We start from the raw sequence: 15258 nt of genomic DNA on the forward strand, positions 1-15258 counted from the left end.
TGACCGGAGGGGTAGTATTCTCTTTTCCATTTTAGGATGACGCTTGGACGATAAGTGGCAAGACATGCACTCTTTCTTTCTTTCTGACAGAACTACATAAGGCATGAACTCTACTTTATGAAGCTTTGTAAATTTTTTATCATATGGTGGCTTTAAACCACCACAAAGCTCATGAATTTATGTTCTCCCGTAGGCGAAGAAAATCAATCCAAATGCATGTCATCACCAAGAATTTCTCAATTTTGGGACTTCAAAAATATTTTATCACTCAAATTTTGCCCATGATTGATGAATAGTTGTTTGCACCGGCTTGACTGTGACAAGATTTTCAAAACTAGATACATATTGATATGTTCTAATGATCTTTATTAGTATGTATTGTCCATAAATCCAATTCGGCTCTTGGGAGTATATGCTCATGTGCATAAAAAAATTGCAAATGTCACAAAATATAGAAAAAAAATATGGGTTTATTATCACACTCAAATGCTACCTTTAAATTTTTAGGAGGAAAAGCTTAAGCATTTTGATCTGCGCAAAAAAAAAATCAAACGACAAGTATTACCTGCAAATTAATTTTCTTTTTTTCACCGACAGAGCACTACTATCCCGTTTCGTATGAAAATTGTCAAGCACTCGTGTTACACTAACAAGAACATGTACACAAAAAATTAGAATTTTTTATTTGATTTACTATTTATTTTGATTTTCCTGTTTATCCAAGAGCTTATGCACCCCAGAGCCAAAATGGCCATTCCATGATTGTCAAGTTATATTCACTTGCTTATTAGGTTAAGCGGGTTATGGGTACTTGGTTATCAGGTTACTAAATTCCAGTCCTGCGCATGCAACACATGTATGAAACTACTTTTATAAGTTACTTATTGATCACATTTCAGTATTCATTCCTTGCACTTCCATAACAATGCAATGCCTAAATATTGTAGATTATCATAACTGCCAAAATGTGGCCGCCAAGTTAGAAAACATATTTGTTTCGTAAAACTCCAGACATTTTTGTGAACTTGTAATGATTGTTTTCTTACCTGTTTAGATTTGATTTGTTGCGGTTGCATACTTTTATGCAATAACACTTTGTTTTCTGTGTAAATTAATTTTTAATTATTCACTAAATTTTAATTTGATAAAAAATTGTATTAATTGAGATTGCACTTTCATTTATGTACTCCACTTTTTATGTGTGCAATTTGCACTTAAATGGTGAGGCACAAAAATGGTTGAAAGTTTCATGAAGTTCAACCACCTATATCCTAAACACTTGTAAATTACTCCCTCCGTCTCAAAATAAGTGTCTCTACCTTAGTACAATTTTGTACTAAAATTAGTACAAAGTTAAGACACTTATTTTGGGACGGAGGGAGTATTTCTGGTAACTGTTCACGAGTAGCATGGTAATGGTGCTCTACTAACAGGATTGCCATGATATTATAATCTGGTACCTAGTGGCAACAAACACATAATAAATTATATCATATTTAAAACTGTCATTTAGGGAACATCTCGTTCAACACATGGCACTAATCAGATTAAGTTTGGAAGATAAATCATTTTGAATTTTCAGATTCAACGGTTAATTCCCATTAATATATGTAACTCACTCTCTCTGTCTCCTATGAAGTAATAGTGTGGGCTCTTATCTGGCTTGGACCTAAATCCGTCCTGGGTTGAGCACACACTATGCAACCAACCTTTTGCACTTTACCCTCATCTCATACTAAATGCTTAACCCATATGGCTAGTTGTTTTGGAACCCTTGCCCTTCTATGTTGGTGGTGCTGTTACCCCCTATGAAATATTGGACTGTTATTTCATACTAGCACAATGCTCATGTGTTGCTACGAACAATAATAGTGAAGAGTTTTATCGCCGGCAGGGTAGATCACTGAAGCGTTTGTTCACTACGACTACTATGCAGCTCTAGGGAGAAAAACAAGAGCGAGAAGTTGAGGAGGGGGCAACTAAAATTGTCATGTGAGGGTCATTGCGGATGACATTCCAAATTTTAAAAGGTAGGAGGATGAGACGTAGAGAGAAGATAAAACAACGAATACAAGGATAAGGGAAGAACAGAAAGGTAGTAGGAGCAAAACATGGTCTTCATCATCTAATATCACATAATTGAATGCTTGTTTCTTTGTAAGAACATTAGTGCGAAATGAGAGTAAGACTCTCTGTTCCATTTTACTGCTTTTTGCAAACGCACTGGTTTGAATATGAGTATAAGTGTATTTGTCTATTTGAAGGGTTGTAGCATTGGGAATTCCCTGCATGTCACGTCAAAATGTCGACCTGCCGCACACATGTTCAAAAATGTTTCCGTTCATAAAAATGTTACTCAAAAAATGTTCACCTTTTTAGAAAATGTTGGTAAAGTACAAACAAATGTCCTCTCTTTTCAAAGAACGTTTCCGTTTCATTAAAAGTTTTAAAAATACAAGATAATTGTTTATGAATTTTAAAAAATATTGTCAGAATTTTGATTTTTTTTCATTTGAAAAATATTGTTTTATTGGACGCGCTTTGTATCAAAATGTCGGCACCACGCTCTGGGGCGCAGCCTGACTGGGCCGGCCCATTGCGCTGTACCGGTGGAAAATGGGAGTCAGGCACGATGGATACTTGAACCTGCAACCTACAGCTTCGAAGTGCAGAGTCCCAGCCACTACACCTGACTAGAGTTCCTTGTAGCAAACAAACGCGCACCTTTAATATAGTACAACCGTACAACCGGACTTGTCTACTGCATGGAACCAAACTACACACTGTAGTGAACATCTTTAAAAAATTGCACATTTTTTCTGAAAGTGTATATTTTGAAAAAGTGCGACCATTTTTTTCATTTCTGAACATATTTTGTACACAGGAACATTTTTTCGCATACATGCACAAAAAATTTGAAACTGCAGAAAATGTTTTTGAAAAACATGAACCATTATTTGAAGTTGTCAACAAATTATGAAATCCCGAACAAATTTGTAAACCCCGAACATTTTTTGCATTTTTTAACAAATATTTGAAAAATGGAACTTTTTATGAAAATAAAAAAACAAATAAAACCATGAACATTTTTGAATTTGTGAACAAAAAGTTGAAAATGGCATGAAATATCTAACAAAAATTTGAAACCACGAACATTTTTTTAAAATTCCTGAACATTTTATCAAACACGAACATTTTTTTAATTTCAGACCAAATTTTGCAACCGCGAACAATTATTGCAATTCCGGATTTTTTAAAATAAGAACATTTTCTAAATTTGTGAACTGAACAAATTTTGAAGTACACGAACATTTTTTAAAATTCCTCTACATTCAACTTGTGAACATATTTTTAAAAGTAGAACATTTTTGAAAATCTTAAAAGGTTTGAATTAAAATAAAATAAAAATATGAACTTGCAAGAAAAAAAGGAAAAAAAAACAAAGAAGAAAAAAATAAACAGCAAAAGGAAAAGAAAAGAAAGAAGAAAGAAGAAAATTAAACAGAAATCTGAAGAAAAAAACGGCTAGGAAACTCTAGAAGGTTCTCAAAACCGGAAATACTGCAACGCGCTAATGGGCTGGCTCTTGTCATCGCTCGATCGAAAGGTCTGTGCGAAAGGTGGACACCTTGACGCAATGTGCGTCCAATAGGATATTCCGCGTTACCTATGTATCACTTCGTGCGATTCCTATAACACCTCGGCTGCCACACATGCGACTACATACGCCTGGCGCGTCAAACACACGTACGCATGGTTCTGTTTTTTTTAGTTCAATTTTTAATTCTTGTGGGTCTTTTGTTTATTGACCGGTTTTTTCTCCTGGATTTTTTTAGTTCTTATTTTCTATTTTTTAAGAGTTCATTATGTATTTAAAATTTTATTGTACCAGTGAGAAAACAATGTTAACATGTATAAAAAAGTTGCTCATGTATACGAAAAACATACAACATGTGTGAAAAAAGTAGACCTCAAAACATATATTTCAAAATTGTTAACCATGTATTTAAAAATGTTAAACGCGAACAAAAGCATGTTCCTGATGTATCAAAAAGATAATACTAATGTATACAAAAAATGTGCAATATGTATACATAAGGTAAAACATGTGTTTGAAAAAATATGAATCATGTACTTAAAAATGTTAAAAGAGTATAAAATATTAGATGTAACCAAAATTTACTATGTGTAGGAAAAACGTGACATCAAAATATATATTTGAAAAAATGTTAATCATGTCTTTGAAAATGTTAAACGTGTATAAAAAATGTGCGGGATTTATTAAAAAAAATTATAATATGTAAGAAACAAGTCGACATCAAAATATTAAAAAAAATGATAATCATGTATTTTAAAAATGCTAAACATGTATAAGAAAATGTTCCTTATCCATATGAATAATACAATGTGTATGGAAAAAACAACCAATAATCAATATTCTTCTTAAAAAAATAAGCCATGTATTTGAAAAACTTTGAATGTTGTATAAAAAATTGTGCCTGTTATATACGAAAAAATGCACAATATGTATGGGACACATGTAATGGAAAACTAAAAAACAAAAAAAATTAAAAACTAATGAAAACGGTGAAAGAAACAAATAAAATGTTAGAAAACTAAGAAAAAAATCAAAGAACAAAAAAGAGTTATCTATACGAACAAAATATAAGAAAAGCGAAGGAAGAAAAAAAAGAAAAAACACAAAGGAACCCAAGAAAACATGCAAAACAGGGGGGCAGAAAAAAACATGGTACATTAAAGGACCAGCCCAGTAGGAACTCCGGCAGTCAGTGAGCGATAGCAAGTATATCTTCCGTCTCGCTAAAGCATTCTCTTCCCCATTATAAACCAGGCCAGCCAGTTTTTTTTTAAAAGATCAATGACTTGTTGTTCCTGTAGGTTCATTTGACTTGTTTTTTTTTCTTATGTTTTTTCTGACGGTTTTATTTGTTTCTTCCTGAATTTTTATGGGTTTTCTATTTTCTTTTTCTGTTAATTGGTTTTTCTATTTTTTTCATGGTTTGTTATTTTTCTTCCTTTTTCTTCAGTTTTTTATTGTTTCATTCTCGGTTGCCTTTGGTTCTTCCTATTTATTGTTTCATTTTCCTTAATTGCACTGGTTTTCTTTAGTTTTTGTTTTTTATGCTGTTTTTGTTTCTTCAATGGCTTATCTTTCTTTCGTCGCTACGCTTCGGTTTCCCTTTATTATTTTCTTGGGTTTATTGTTTTCTATATGTTTCTTTCTCTGTTTTTATCATTTTATTTCTTCAACATATGTCTAATGTTTCATTTTTTTCATTCTGTATGTTTCATATACGTGAAGAACATTTTTCTAATACATGTTTAACATTTATAAATACAAGTTTAACATTTTTAATACATCATCAATATTTTTCATACATATTTTTTATCATTTGTCAATACTTGATTAACTCTTTTGAAATATAAGATTAACATTTTTTGAATACATGGTCAACACTTTTTCTATACGCATTTAATATTTTTTTCAAATGCTTTGTTAACATTTTTCAAGTACAAGATTAACATCTTTTTATACAAGGTCAACATTTTTTCTATACATATTTAACATTTTTTAAATGCTTGATCAACAATTTTCCAAATGCAAGATTGGCATTTTTTTAATACATGTCCAACATTTTTCTATAAACATTTAACTTTTTTAAATGCTTGATTAGGATTTTAAATACTTGTTTAACATTTTTAAATGCTTGATTAATATGCTTTAAATACATTATCAACGTTTTTCACACACATTGTATATTTTTTGTATACATTTTTCGTATGACACGTCAACCTTTTTTCTACACACATTTAACATTTTTAAATGCTTGATTAACATTTTTAATGCAAGATTAACATTTTCTAAATACATGGTCAAAAAAATCTATACACAATTACTCCCTCTGTTCCCACCGCCAGAAATCGACCACCCGTAGGTCAAAAGCTTGATATTTTAGGCGCCGGCGACGAGCTTCTGGCAGGCGGAGGCGCTGGATCCGCGTGCTTCGACGCCGGCGACGAAGCGACATGGATCCGGGCGGGATGCTGCTGGAGGACTTCGGGCTGTGGGTGGACCTGGCGCGGCGCATCCGCGAGGTGCTGGCCAACTACCCGGAGGGCACCACCGCGCTGCGGGAGCTTATCCAGAACGCCGACGATGCCGGGGCCTCGTGCGTCCACCTCTGCCTCGACTGCTGCGCCCATGGGGCCCGCTCGCTGCTCGCCCCCGCGCTCGCACAGTGTTCGCCAGCAACGACGCCGCCTTCACCGACAACGAGTTCGCCAGCATCCCCCGCATCGGCGGCAGCAAGAAGTCCTCCCAGGCCTGGAAGACCGGCAGCAAGATGGGCGCTAGCTACGCTCTCTGTCGCTGCCGAGCTCTGCTTCGAGCTGCTGCTCTTTCAATCTGAACCAGTACGTGTTCATTTTCTACTCGTACGAATGTTGTTGCTGTGTTCTGTTGTCACCTACGAATGCTGCTGCTAATTTGAGTTCTACTGTTAATTTGAGTACAATATGCTTAGCAAGGACCCACTGTTAATTTGGAGTAGCAATTGTACTCCATTGAAGTACTGTTACTGTTAATTTGCAAACTAATATTTGGAGTAGCAGCATACTGAATCATGTGTAATTTGAACTGGTGTGTGTACCAACTGATGATGGTTCTTAAGTTTAGCATGCATCACCAAGTTAATTGGGCGCCTAATTGCCAACTCTTTTGTGACAGGAACATATTCATAATGGAATAAAAACAACTTGCCAAGTTCTTTTGTGACTGGAGCATATTCAGAATGGAATAAAAACAACTTGCCAAGTTCTTTTGTGACCGGAACATATTCAGAATTTATTTCTACTCCAGTTCATTTGCTTAATTTTCTTTGAGTACATTTGCTTAATTTACTTGGAGTACATTTAACTTGGAGTACTTCAATACTCCAAGATTTGCTTAATTTGTGAACTGGAGTAGTTTTCAGAATGGAATGAAAACTAATGACAGTACATTTGCTTAATTTGCTTCGAGTACATTTAACTTGGAGTCCTCCGGTACTCCAGGATTTGCTACTCAAACAAATTTTGAGTACTTGCACTTGCACACAACACTACTCAGCAATTTTCAATTAATTTTCTTGGATTACTCCAACTTGCTCTGTTAGGTTATCTTACTTTTTCTGTTAATTACTCCATCTTGGATACTTGGAGTACTGATGATGATTGCTGCTGTTATGTTAGGACTTGCAAGCAATAGTTTTAGTAGTTTAGTGTAGGACTTGCAACAAGAGAGCTACTATAGTATACTCCTCTTGTGCCCTCCATATTCTTGCTCTGTTCTTGCTCTCTTCTCTCTCTTCTCTCTTCTACAGTAATATGAGCGCTACAGTAATATGACTTGTGACCTTGAATGTTTTTTTCCATCAGATTGTTTTAAAGAAGGGCTATTGAAAAAAGATGTGTGTGGGTATCAGTCACTCTCATGCCGGCATGCCGCACTTTCAGCTAGTAGGTTGGTATCTCAACATTTCTCCATTCAAGTCATTTCCCATAGTGTTTTTTCGAAGCACTAACTGCAGATTTGCATACTAAGAATGACTGGACTATTATATTTACATCAAATTATGTCAAAAAATTTAGATTGTTCAGTCATACCATAGTGTTTAAAAGTTTGGACATTCTGAAGATTCAAATAAAAATAGACATGTGCACAGTTTACTTGATCATCTCAAGTTACATGTGAAAGTGACCCTCTTATAGGAATAATGAAGTACAGAAATGAGAGTGAGTTCAAAGTAAGGCTGGGGTAAAATTTTCAAAGGCCATGATCTACTCCTTCCTGATATTCCTACTCCTATTCCTACTCAATTTTACCTTAAATGAGAGTAGCAATTATTTCTGCCCGTTAATTCATACTCCTAATGATTTGGAGTACTGATGAAACTAAGTCCAAACCTGTTCTAAATTGACAGTACTTGTTCATCTTTTCTATTGACAGTACCGTTCCAAACCTGTATTGACAGTACATGTTCTACTCAGTGTTCATCTTTCACTGTTCAATATCACTGTTCAGTTTCAGTGTTAAATTTCATTATTACTCCAAGATTGTACTGCATGCAATTATTCAGGACAAATGATTACAACATGTTTATGATCATCAAATTGTTTGCTCAGATGCAGAGCGAGTACTGGGCGAGGAGATGAACCTAGGCGAGCAAAATTGAGAACTCCGGCTGGAGCAGCTTCTGTCCAGCGGCAAGGACTTCAGCGGCAGCAACACCTGTGCGTGGGGAGGAACAACCCATGGGCACGTGCAGGCGGCAGCTCGCCTCCACCAGTGGGCGGCTGCAGAGCACCAGCTCGCCACCACCAGCGGCCGGCAGCAGAGCACCAGCTCACCTCCACCAGCGGGCGACAGCAGAGCACCACCTGGGCACGCGCGGGCCAGGAGGGGCTCCTTGGCGTGGGAGAGGAGGAGCGCCTGGGAAAGGGTGGAGGCGGAAGTGGAGGGCGGGGGGCGGAGGCGGAAGACGCCGAGGAAGAAAACGGGCTGATTCAAAGTTTGAACTAGGGGCATAAAGGTCCATTTGCCCATTTTCACCTGGTCGGAACATATTCCCCAGCGACTTACATTTCGGAACAGAGGGAGTAATATTTTTCAAATGCTTGATTGTTATTATGAAACACATGTTTAACATTTTTTTAAATGCTTGATTAATATGTTTAAATGAATGATCAACTTTTTCACACACACTGTATAATTTTCTGTCAATTTTCTATATACATTTCAAAATTTTCAAATGCATGATTTATATTTTAAAAAATTATCTAGAATATTATTTTAATATTTTTTAAAGGGAAATATACTAATATCAAGTAGATATCAATTACACCCAGTCTCTGCACCAACAAGATGCCTAAGAACATCCAGGATAAACATAGACAAAAAAACAAAATAATAAGAGAAAAAAACCACCATGGTGATCAGTAACTCACTGTAGGAGCACTCTAACCACCACCAAAGACAACACCTGGATTAGAAAGAAGTTTCTCCAAAAGCAATGCCTCCAGAAAGAAAACAATGCACAAGCGTTGTCGTTGCCCGATCAAAGATCATAGGTTTTCACCCTAGAGAAAGACCGCGTTTCCAAAACAATGCCTTCAACAAGGCCACTATAAGGCACAACCAATAAAGGCCAAACCTTGGGTTTTCACCTTGGAAATCACGACTCGGTACTCAAAAGAGCACCACCAACAAAGAAGTCATCCAATGTTACCGCCCCCCACTCGCAGAGGCTACTACTACAAGTCACTTACCACCATGCTCACAGGAACTCATGCCCGGTCCATATCCTGCAAGCCAATTCTAAACAACTGCATGTGAAGCAAAGTCTTCATCGTGTCCAAGACCCCGCTTCCACCACTTGCAGGTCCTCCAATCATACCATGGCATTCTCTACATGTGTTGATCCCTTGGAAATCTTGAAGTAGATATGTTCCAAGGTGTTAACAAAAATATAGCTTCGCGATATCCCTATGAAGCTGGTTGTGTTTTTATTACGAGTGTACACGACTGACCCTTATCTAATCATGGTGTCCAAAGAACGTCATATACGCCAGTCCTTGTCTTCCTTCGAAGGAGATGTCCGAAACTCACCAATGGCTAGATCAAAGAGGACTGATCACAGGTAGAACGAGGACTTCACGCGAAGACCACGAGAGCCATCGCCTGGCCGATTGTATTGGGAGACATGAGATCCCGCCAGCAACCAGCCCCATTCTCCCTGGACGGGCAGTACAGGCCAGCCCCCGTAGTCGTAGCCCCTCTGGATCAACGACCCGACCTCCAGCCGTATGTGCGTAGGGACGAGCTGGAGGGATGGTAGCCCCGCACCACGGGCGTGGCCAGAAGCGGGCCTACCTCGCCGCGGACAACGAGCTCCAGGCCGGCGGCCTCCCGAAACGAAGAGTAGGGACAACCGGCGGCGGCGCATCTCAGGCGCTAGGGTTCGGGAGGAGCAGCGTGGGGAGTGAGGGAGGGGAAGGAGAAGTGGTGTGGCCCCACCGCCGCCCACCCACGCCGAGGCTTCGTCCGGCAGGGACTACCGACGGCGGCAAGGGAAGGGGCGAAGGAGGAGGGACCGGTGGCGGCGAGATTGAGGATCCGCCCGTGTCACCTCTGGGGGACGACGTGGGGGCAGATGCGTGTACGATTCTTTTAATATATGTATGTTTAGAGTATTTGGAACTTTAAAAAATGGATCAAAAACAAAAACGAAAACATGAACAAAAAATAGAAACAATACGAGGGTTGTGGCCTCCAGCGCACCTGGGTCGGTCCATCTCGCACTGACGCAAGGGTTCCCTTCTTCTCGCTATGCTATAAGTGAGACATAGGACGCCCTTGAGCGATACATAGCTCTAGTGTTTTGTGTGTGTAAAAGTAATAATAATTAAGTTGCGCTTGGTCCTAATTCGATCGGGTTGGATTATCACACGGCTAGCCTGTGACGTGATCCATTGAATGATTTACCGTCGAAGCAGGAATCCTCTCCTCCCATGAACTATGTTCTTGTTTCTAGTTTGCTCTTTATGTTCCAACAGCGCGGTGACATCGCGAACTAATCTGTGATTGGATAGTTAAAATGACAGTGATATCCAAGCCAATTGGGATTCAAATTCTAAACTTGACATTGGTGTTTGTATTTTTCCGGCATCTGTGATGACTTCGTCAATCTTAATATGCTATGTCGGCCCAGTCTCTCGAAGGTGCTTATAGAATAGGTTATGTGTGCATGCGTACATATGGGTGAGTGTATACTCGTGTATGTCAAGGACTTCGATTGTACTGTGTTAAAAAAAATAGTGCGGTGACATCTCAAGGCGCGATGAAACAGTGTCCGGCCAATTCCACAGTGATAAAACCAAAACCAAAAACAACGAGAAATTCTAAATCTACGAACCCAGTACAAGCTGCAGTGTACGAATCGTTTCTCGCCAACAAAACTCTTCTCCCTCACCTGATTTTCATGGTTCCTAACTACCTATCCCCCTAGATGCCACTCCCTCTCCAGCTCTCCTGACTACCTAGCCTCGTGATGGACCGCCAACGCTAAATACTCCGGCAGATCTTGCTATCGGGCTCTGTTCGCCGGGTCTACCGCAACCCCCTACTTGCACCTTATGTGGAGATGTTGGGCCCCCTTCGTGTCATGATGTTCACCTGGCTTGCCGACCTCGATCGTTGTTGGACCGCCGTAAGACTTGTTTGCCTAGCACGGCCTGCCACACAACGACTGCTACGCCGGCCCTATGCAACCAAGCAGATGAAACTATGCAACATATCATCATCGGCTTCCCTTCACAAGATAGATTTGACACAAAGTGTTGGCCTGGGTGTGTGTTACTGCTATATGTGAGCTTCGTTGGGATTTTCCTCAAAGAGGAGGGGAGATGCAGTACAGTAGAGATAAGTATTTCCCTCAGTGAGAACCAAGCGAACCAGTAGAAGAATCACACAAAGTCTCGTGAACAGCACCAACACACACAAACACAAATAGTTGCACCCAAAGCGGGCAAGAGGGTTGTCAATCCCCTTGAACTCGTTACTTGCAAGGATCAAATCTTGTAGTGGTAGATAGATAAATTACAAAAGAAAATAAAAGAAATAAAATTGCAGCAAAGGTATTTTGAATTTTATAATATGATTAAAGTAGACCTGGGAGGCATGGTTTGCACTAGAGGCTTCTCTCTCTCTCGAAGACATAGTATACGGTGGGTGAACAAATTACTGTTGGGCAATTGATAGAAAAGCACATAGTTATGATGATATTCAAGGCAATGGTCATGTATATAGGCATCACATCCGAGACAAGTAGACCGACTCCTGCCTACATCTACTACTGTTACTCCACTAATTGACCACTATCTAGCATGCATCTATGGTATTAAGTTCATAAAATCAGAGTAACGCCTTAAGTAAGATGACATGACGTAGATCAATATGAATAAACATGACATGACGTAGATCAATATGAATAAACCTCGTCGTTTTACCATTAATGGCAACAATACAAATACGTGTCTTGTCCCCTTCTGTCACTGGGATATAGAGCACCGTAAGATTGAACCCATTACAAAGCACCTCTCCCACTGAAGATAACTCAATCTAGTTGGCCAAACCAAACAGATAGATCGGAGAGAAATACAAAGCTATAACAATCATGCATAATAAAGTTTATGAAAGACTCAATTACTTCTCATGAATATTCAAATCATAAACCCACAATTCATCGGATCCCAACAAACACACCGCAAAAGAAGATTACATCGGATAGAACTCCAAGAACACCAAGGAGAACATGGTATTAACGATCAAAGAGAGAAAAGAAGTCATCTAGCTACTAGCTATGGACCCATAGGTTTGTGGTGAACTACTCAGGCATCATTGGAAGGCAGCAAGGATGATGTAGAAGCCCTCCGTGATCGATTCCCCCTCCGGCAGAGTATCGAAAAAGGCTTCCAGATGGGATTGTGGAAGAACAGAAGCTTGCGGTGGCGAAAAAAGTGTTTTGGGTGGCTCTTTGTTGGGTTGGGAATATTTTTGAATTTATAAAGGTGGAATTAGGTCAAGGTGCTATGGTGGGCCCATAAGCTCAAGGAGCTTGTGGCTCACCCGTAGCTCTTATGGTCAACTCCCGTACCTTCTAGGGTCCCTTCTGGTCCAGAAAAAATCATCGTAAAGTTTCATCGCGTTTGGACTTCGTTTGATATAGTATATCTGAAAAGTCAAAAACAAGCAAAAAACAAGAACTCACACTGGGCACTGGGTTATTAGGTCAGTCCCAAAAATGATGTAAAATAGCATATAAATGCATATAAAGCATCCAAGATTGATAATATAATAGTATGGAACACTGAAAAATTATAGATAAGTTGGAGACGTATCAACTACCACCCACCCCCCCTTCCAGCAATGAGGAGTTTCTCCTTTGATGCACGACGGCAATCACGGAATCCCCACTGGCCATCGCAAGGGCCTGGCCATGCCAGCTCTTCTCACACCATGGCCCATCTGGAGGCAGCGAATCGTTATCGACGGCGAGAACTAATGACCCACAAGTATAGGGGACCAATCGTAGTCCTTTTGATAAGTAAGAGTGTCAAACCCAATGAGGAGCAGAAGGAAATGACAAGTGGTTTTCAGCCAGGTAATCTCTGCAAGTACTGAAATTGTCGGTAACGAGTAGTTTGATAGCAAGGTAATTTGTAACGAGCAAGTAACGGTAACTGTAAATAAAGTGCGGCAGGGTAGCCCAATACTTTTGTGGCAAAGGATAGGCCAAAACAGTCTCTTATAATAAGCAAAGCGTTCTTGAGGGTACACGGGAATTTCATCTAGTCACTTTCATCATGTTGGCTTGATTCATGTTCGCTACTTTGATAATTTGATATGTGGGTGGACCGGTGCTTAGGTGTTGTTCTTACTTGAAAAAACCTCCTACTTATGATTAACCCCTTCGCAAGCATCCGCAACTATGAGAAAAATATTAAGATAAAATCTAACCATATCATCAAACTTTTGGATCCAAATCGGTCCCTTATGAAGTGGCACATAAACTAGGGTTTAAGCTTCTGTCACTCTAGCAACCCATCATCTAATAACTAGTCCACAATGCATTCCCTTAGGCCCAAATATGGTTAAGTGCCATGTAGTCGATGTTCACATGACACCACTAAGGGAATCACAACATACATATCATCAAAATATCGAATACATATCAAATTCGCATGATTACTTGCAACAAGATTTCTCCCGTGACCTCAAGAACAAAAGTAACTACTCACAAATGATAATCATGATCAAGATCAGAGGGGTATTAAATAGCATGATGGATATGAACATATAATCTTCCACCAAATAAACCATATAGTAATCAACGACAAGATGTAATCAACACTACTAGTCACCCATAAGTACCAATCTGAGGTTCCGGTACAGAGATTGAACACAAGAGATGAACTAGGATTTGAGAGGAGATGGTGTTTTTGAAGATTTTGATGGGGATTTCCCTCCCAAAGATGGGAGAGTTGTTGGTGATGACGATGGCTTCGATTTCCCCCTCCGGGAGGGAAGTTCCCCCGGCAGAATCGCTCCGCCAGAGGGCAAAAGTGCTCCTACCCAAGTTCCGCCTCAAGACTGCGGCACTTCATCCCGAAAGTCTAATCCTTATTTTTCTAGGTCAAAATGACCTATATACCAGAAGATGGACACCGGAGGTGGGCTGAGGAGGGCACAACCCACCGGGGTGCGCCTTGGGGCCCAAGCGCGCCCTGGTGTCTTGTGCTCACCAGGGCATGGCCCCTCCAGTAGTTATTTGCTCCAGTACTTTTATATATTCCAAAACAATTCTCCGTAAATTTTCAGCTCATTTGGAGATGTGCAGAATAGGTAACTCTAACATAGCTTTTTCAGGTCCAGAATTCCAGCTGCTAGCATTCTCCCTCTTTGTGTAAACCTTGCATATTATGGGAGAAAAGGCATTAGAATTACTCCATAAAGCATTATTATGCATAAAAACATTATAAATAACAGTAGGAAAACATGATGCAAAATGGACATATCAGCCCCCCAAGTTTAGACCTCGCTTGTCCTCAGGGAAAACCGAAATCGAAAAACATGTCCACATGGTTAGAGAGAGGTGTCGATAGAAACAAAATACGGACATGGAAGCATCATGCTTATTATTATGACAGAAAAGAACTTTGACATAAAACTTTATCACACAACTCTTATCATATAACTTCTCATGAACAAGTAACAATTCATCAGAACATTGAAGTATAAAATATAAACCTTATTGAAAACCAACAAACTATGTTCTCAGTCAACTTTGCAACTACAATTCATCATATTTTCAGGAAGAGTCACGTACCGGAGCCTTTAGGAAAGTCCACATACTCAACCATCATTTAACCTGATTGCTAACACTCACAGCATACCCATGAACAAAAAGTTTCAATCAGACACATAGAAAGATAGGGGCTTATAGTTTCGCCTCCCAACATATTCACCTCAAGGGTGATGCCAACAATAATAACTCATGCCCACTCATATCCAACTGGATATATGTGCCTAGATCTTTCCTCACCACATGATGCTTGCAAAAAGAGAAAATAAAAAGGAATAGGGAAGGATACTTTGACTCTTACATAAAAGTAAATGCATAAAAGTAAAAGATAGGCCAT

General features: G+C 39.2%; 1 pseudogene; it reads left to right on the forward strand.

Moving 5' to 3' along the window:
- Window positions 1-5900: 5900 nt before the first annotated feature.
- Window positions 5901-8636, forward strand: LOC125527933 (annotated as a pseudogene).
- Window positions 8637-15258: the final 6622 nt, after the last annotated feature.

The sequence above is a fragment of the Triticum urartu genome, unplaced genomic scaffold (genome assembly GCF_003073215.2).
Source record: "Triticum urartu cultivar G1812 unplaced genomic scaffold, Tu2.1 TuUngrouped_contig_4510, whole genome shotgun sequence".
In the NCBI taxonomy this organism is placed as follows: Eukaryota; Viridiplantae; Streptophyta; class Magnoliopsida; order Poales; family Poaceae; genus Triticum; species Triticum urartu.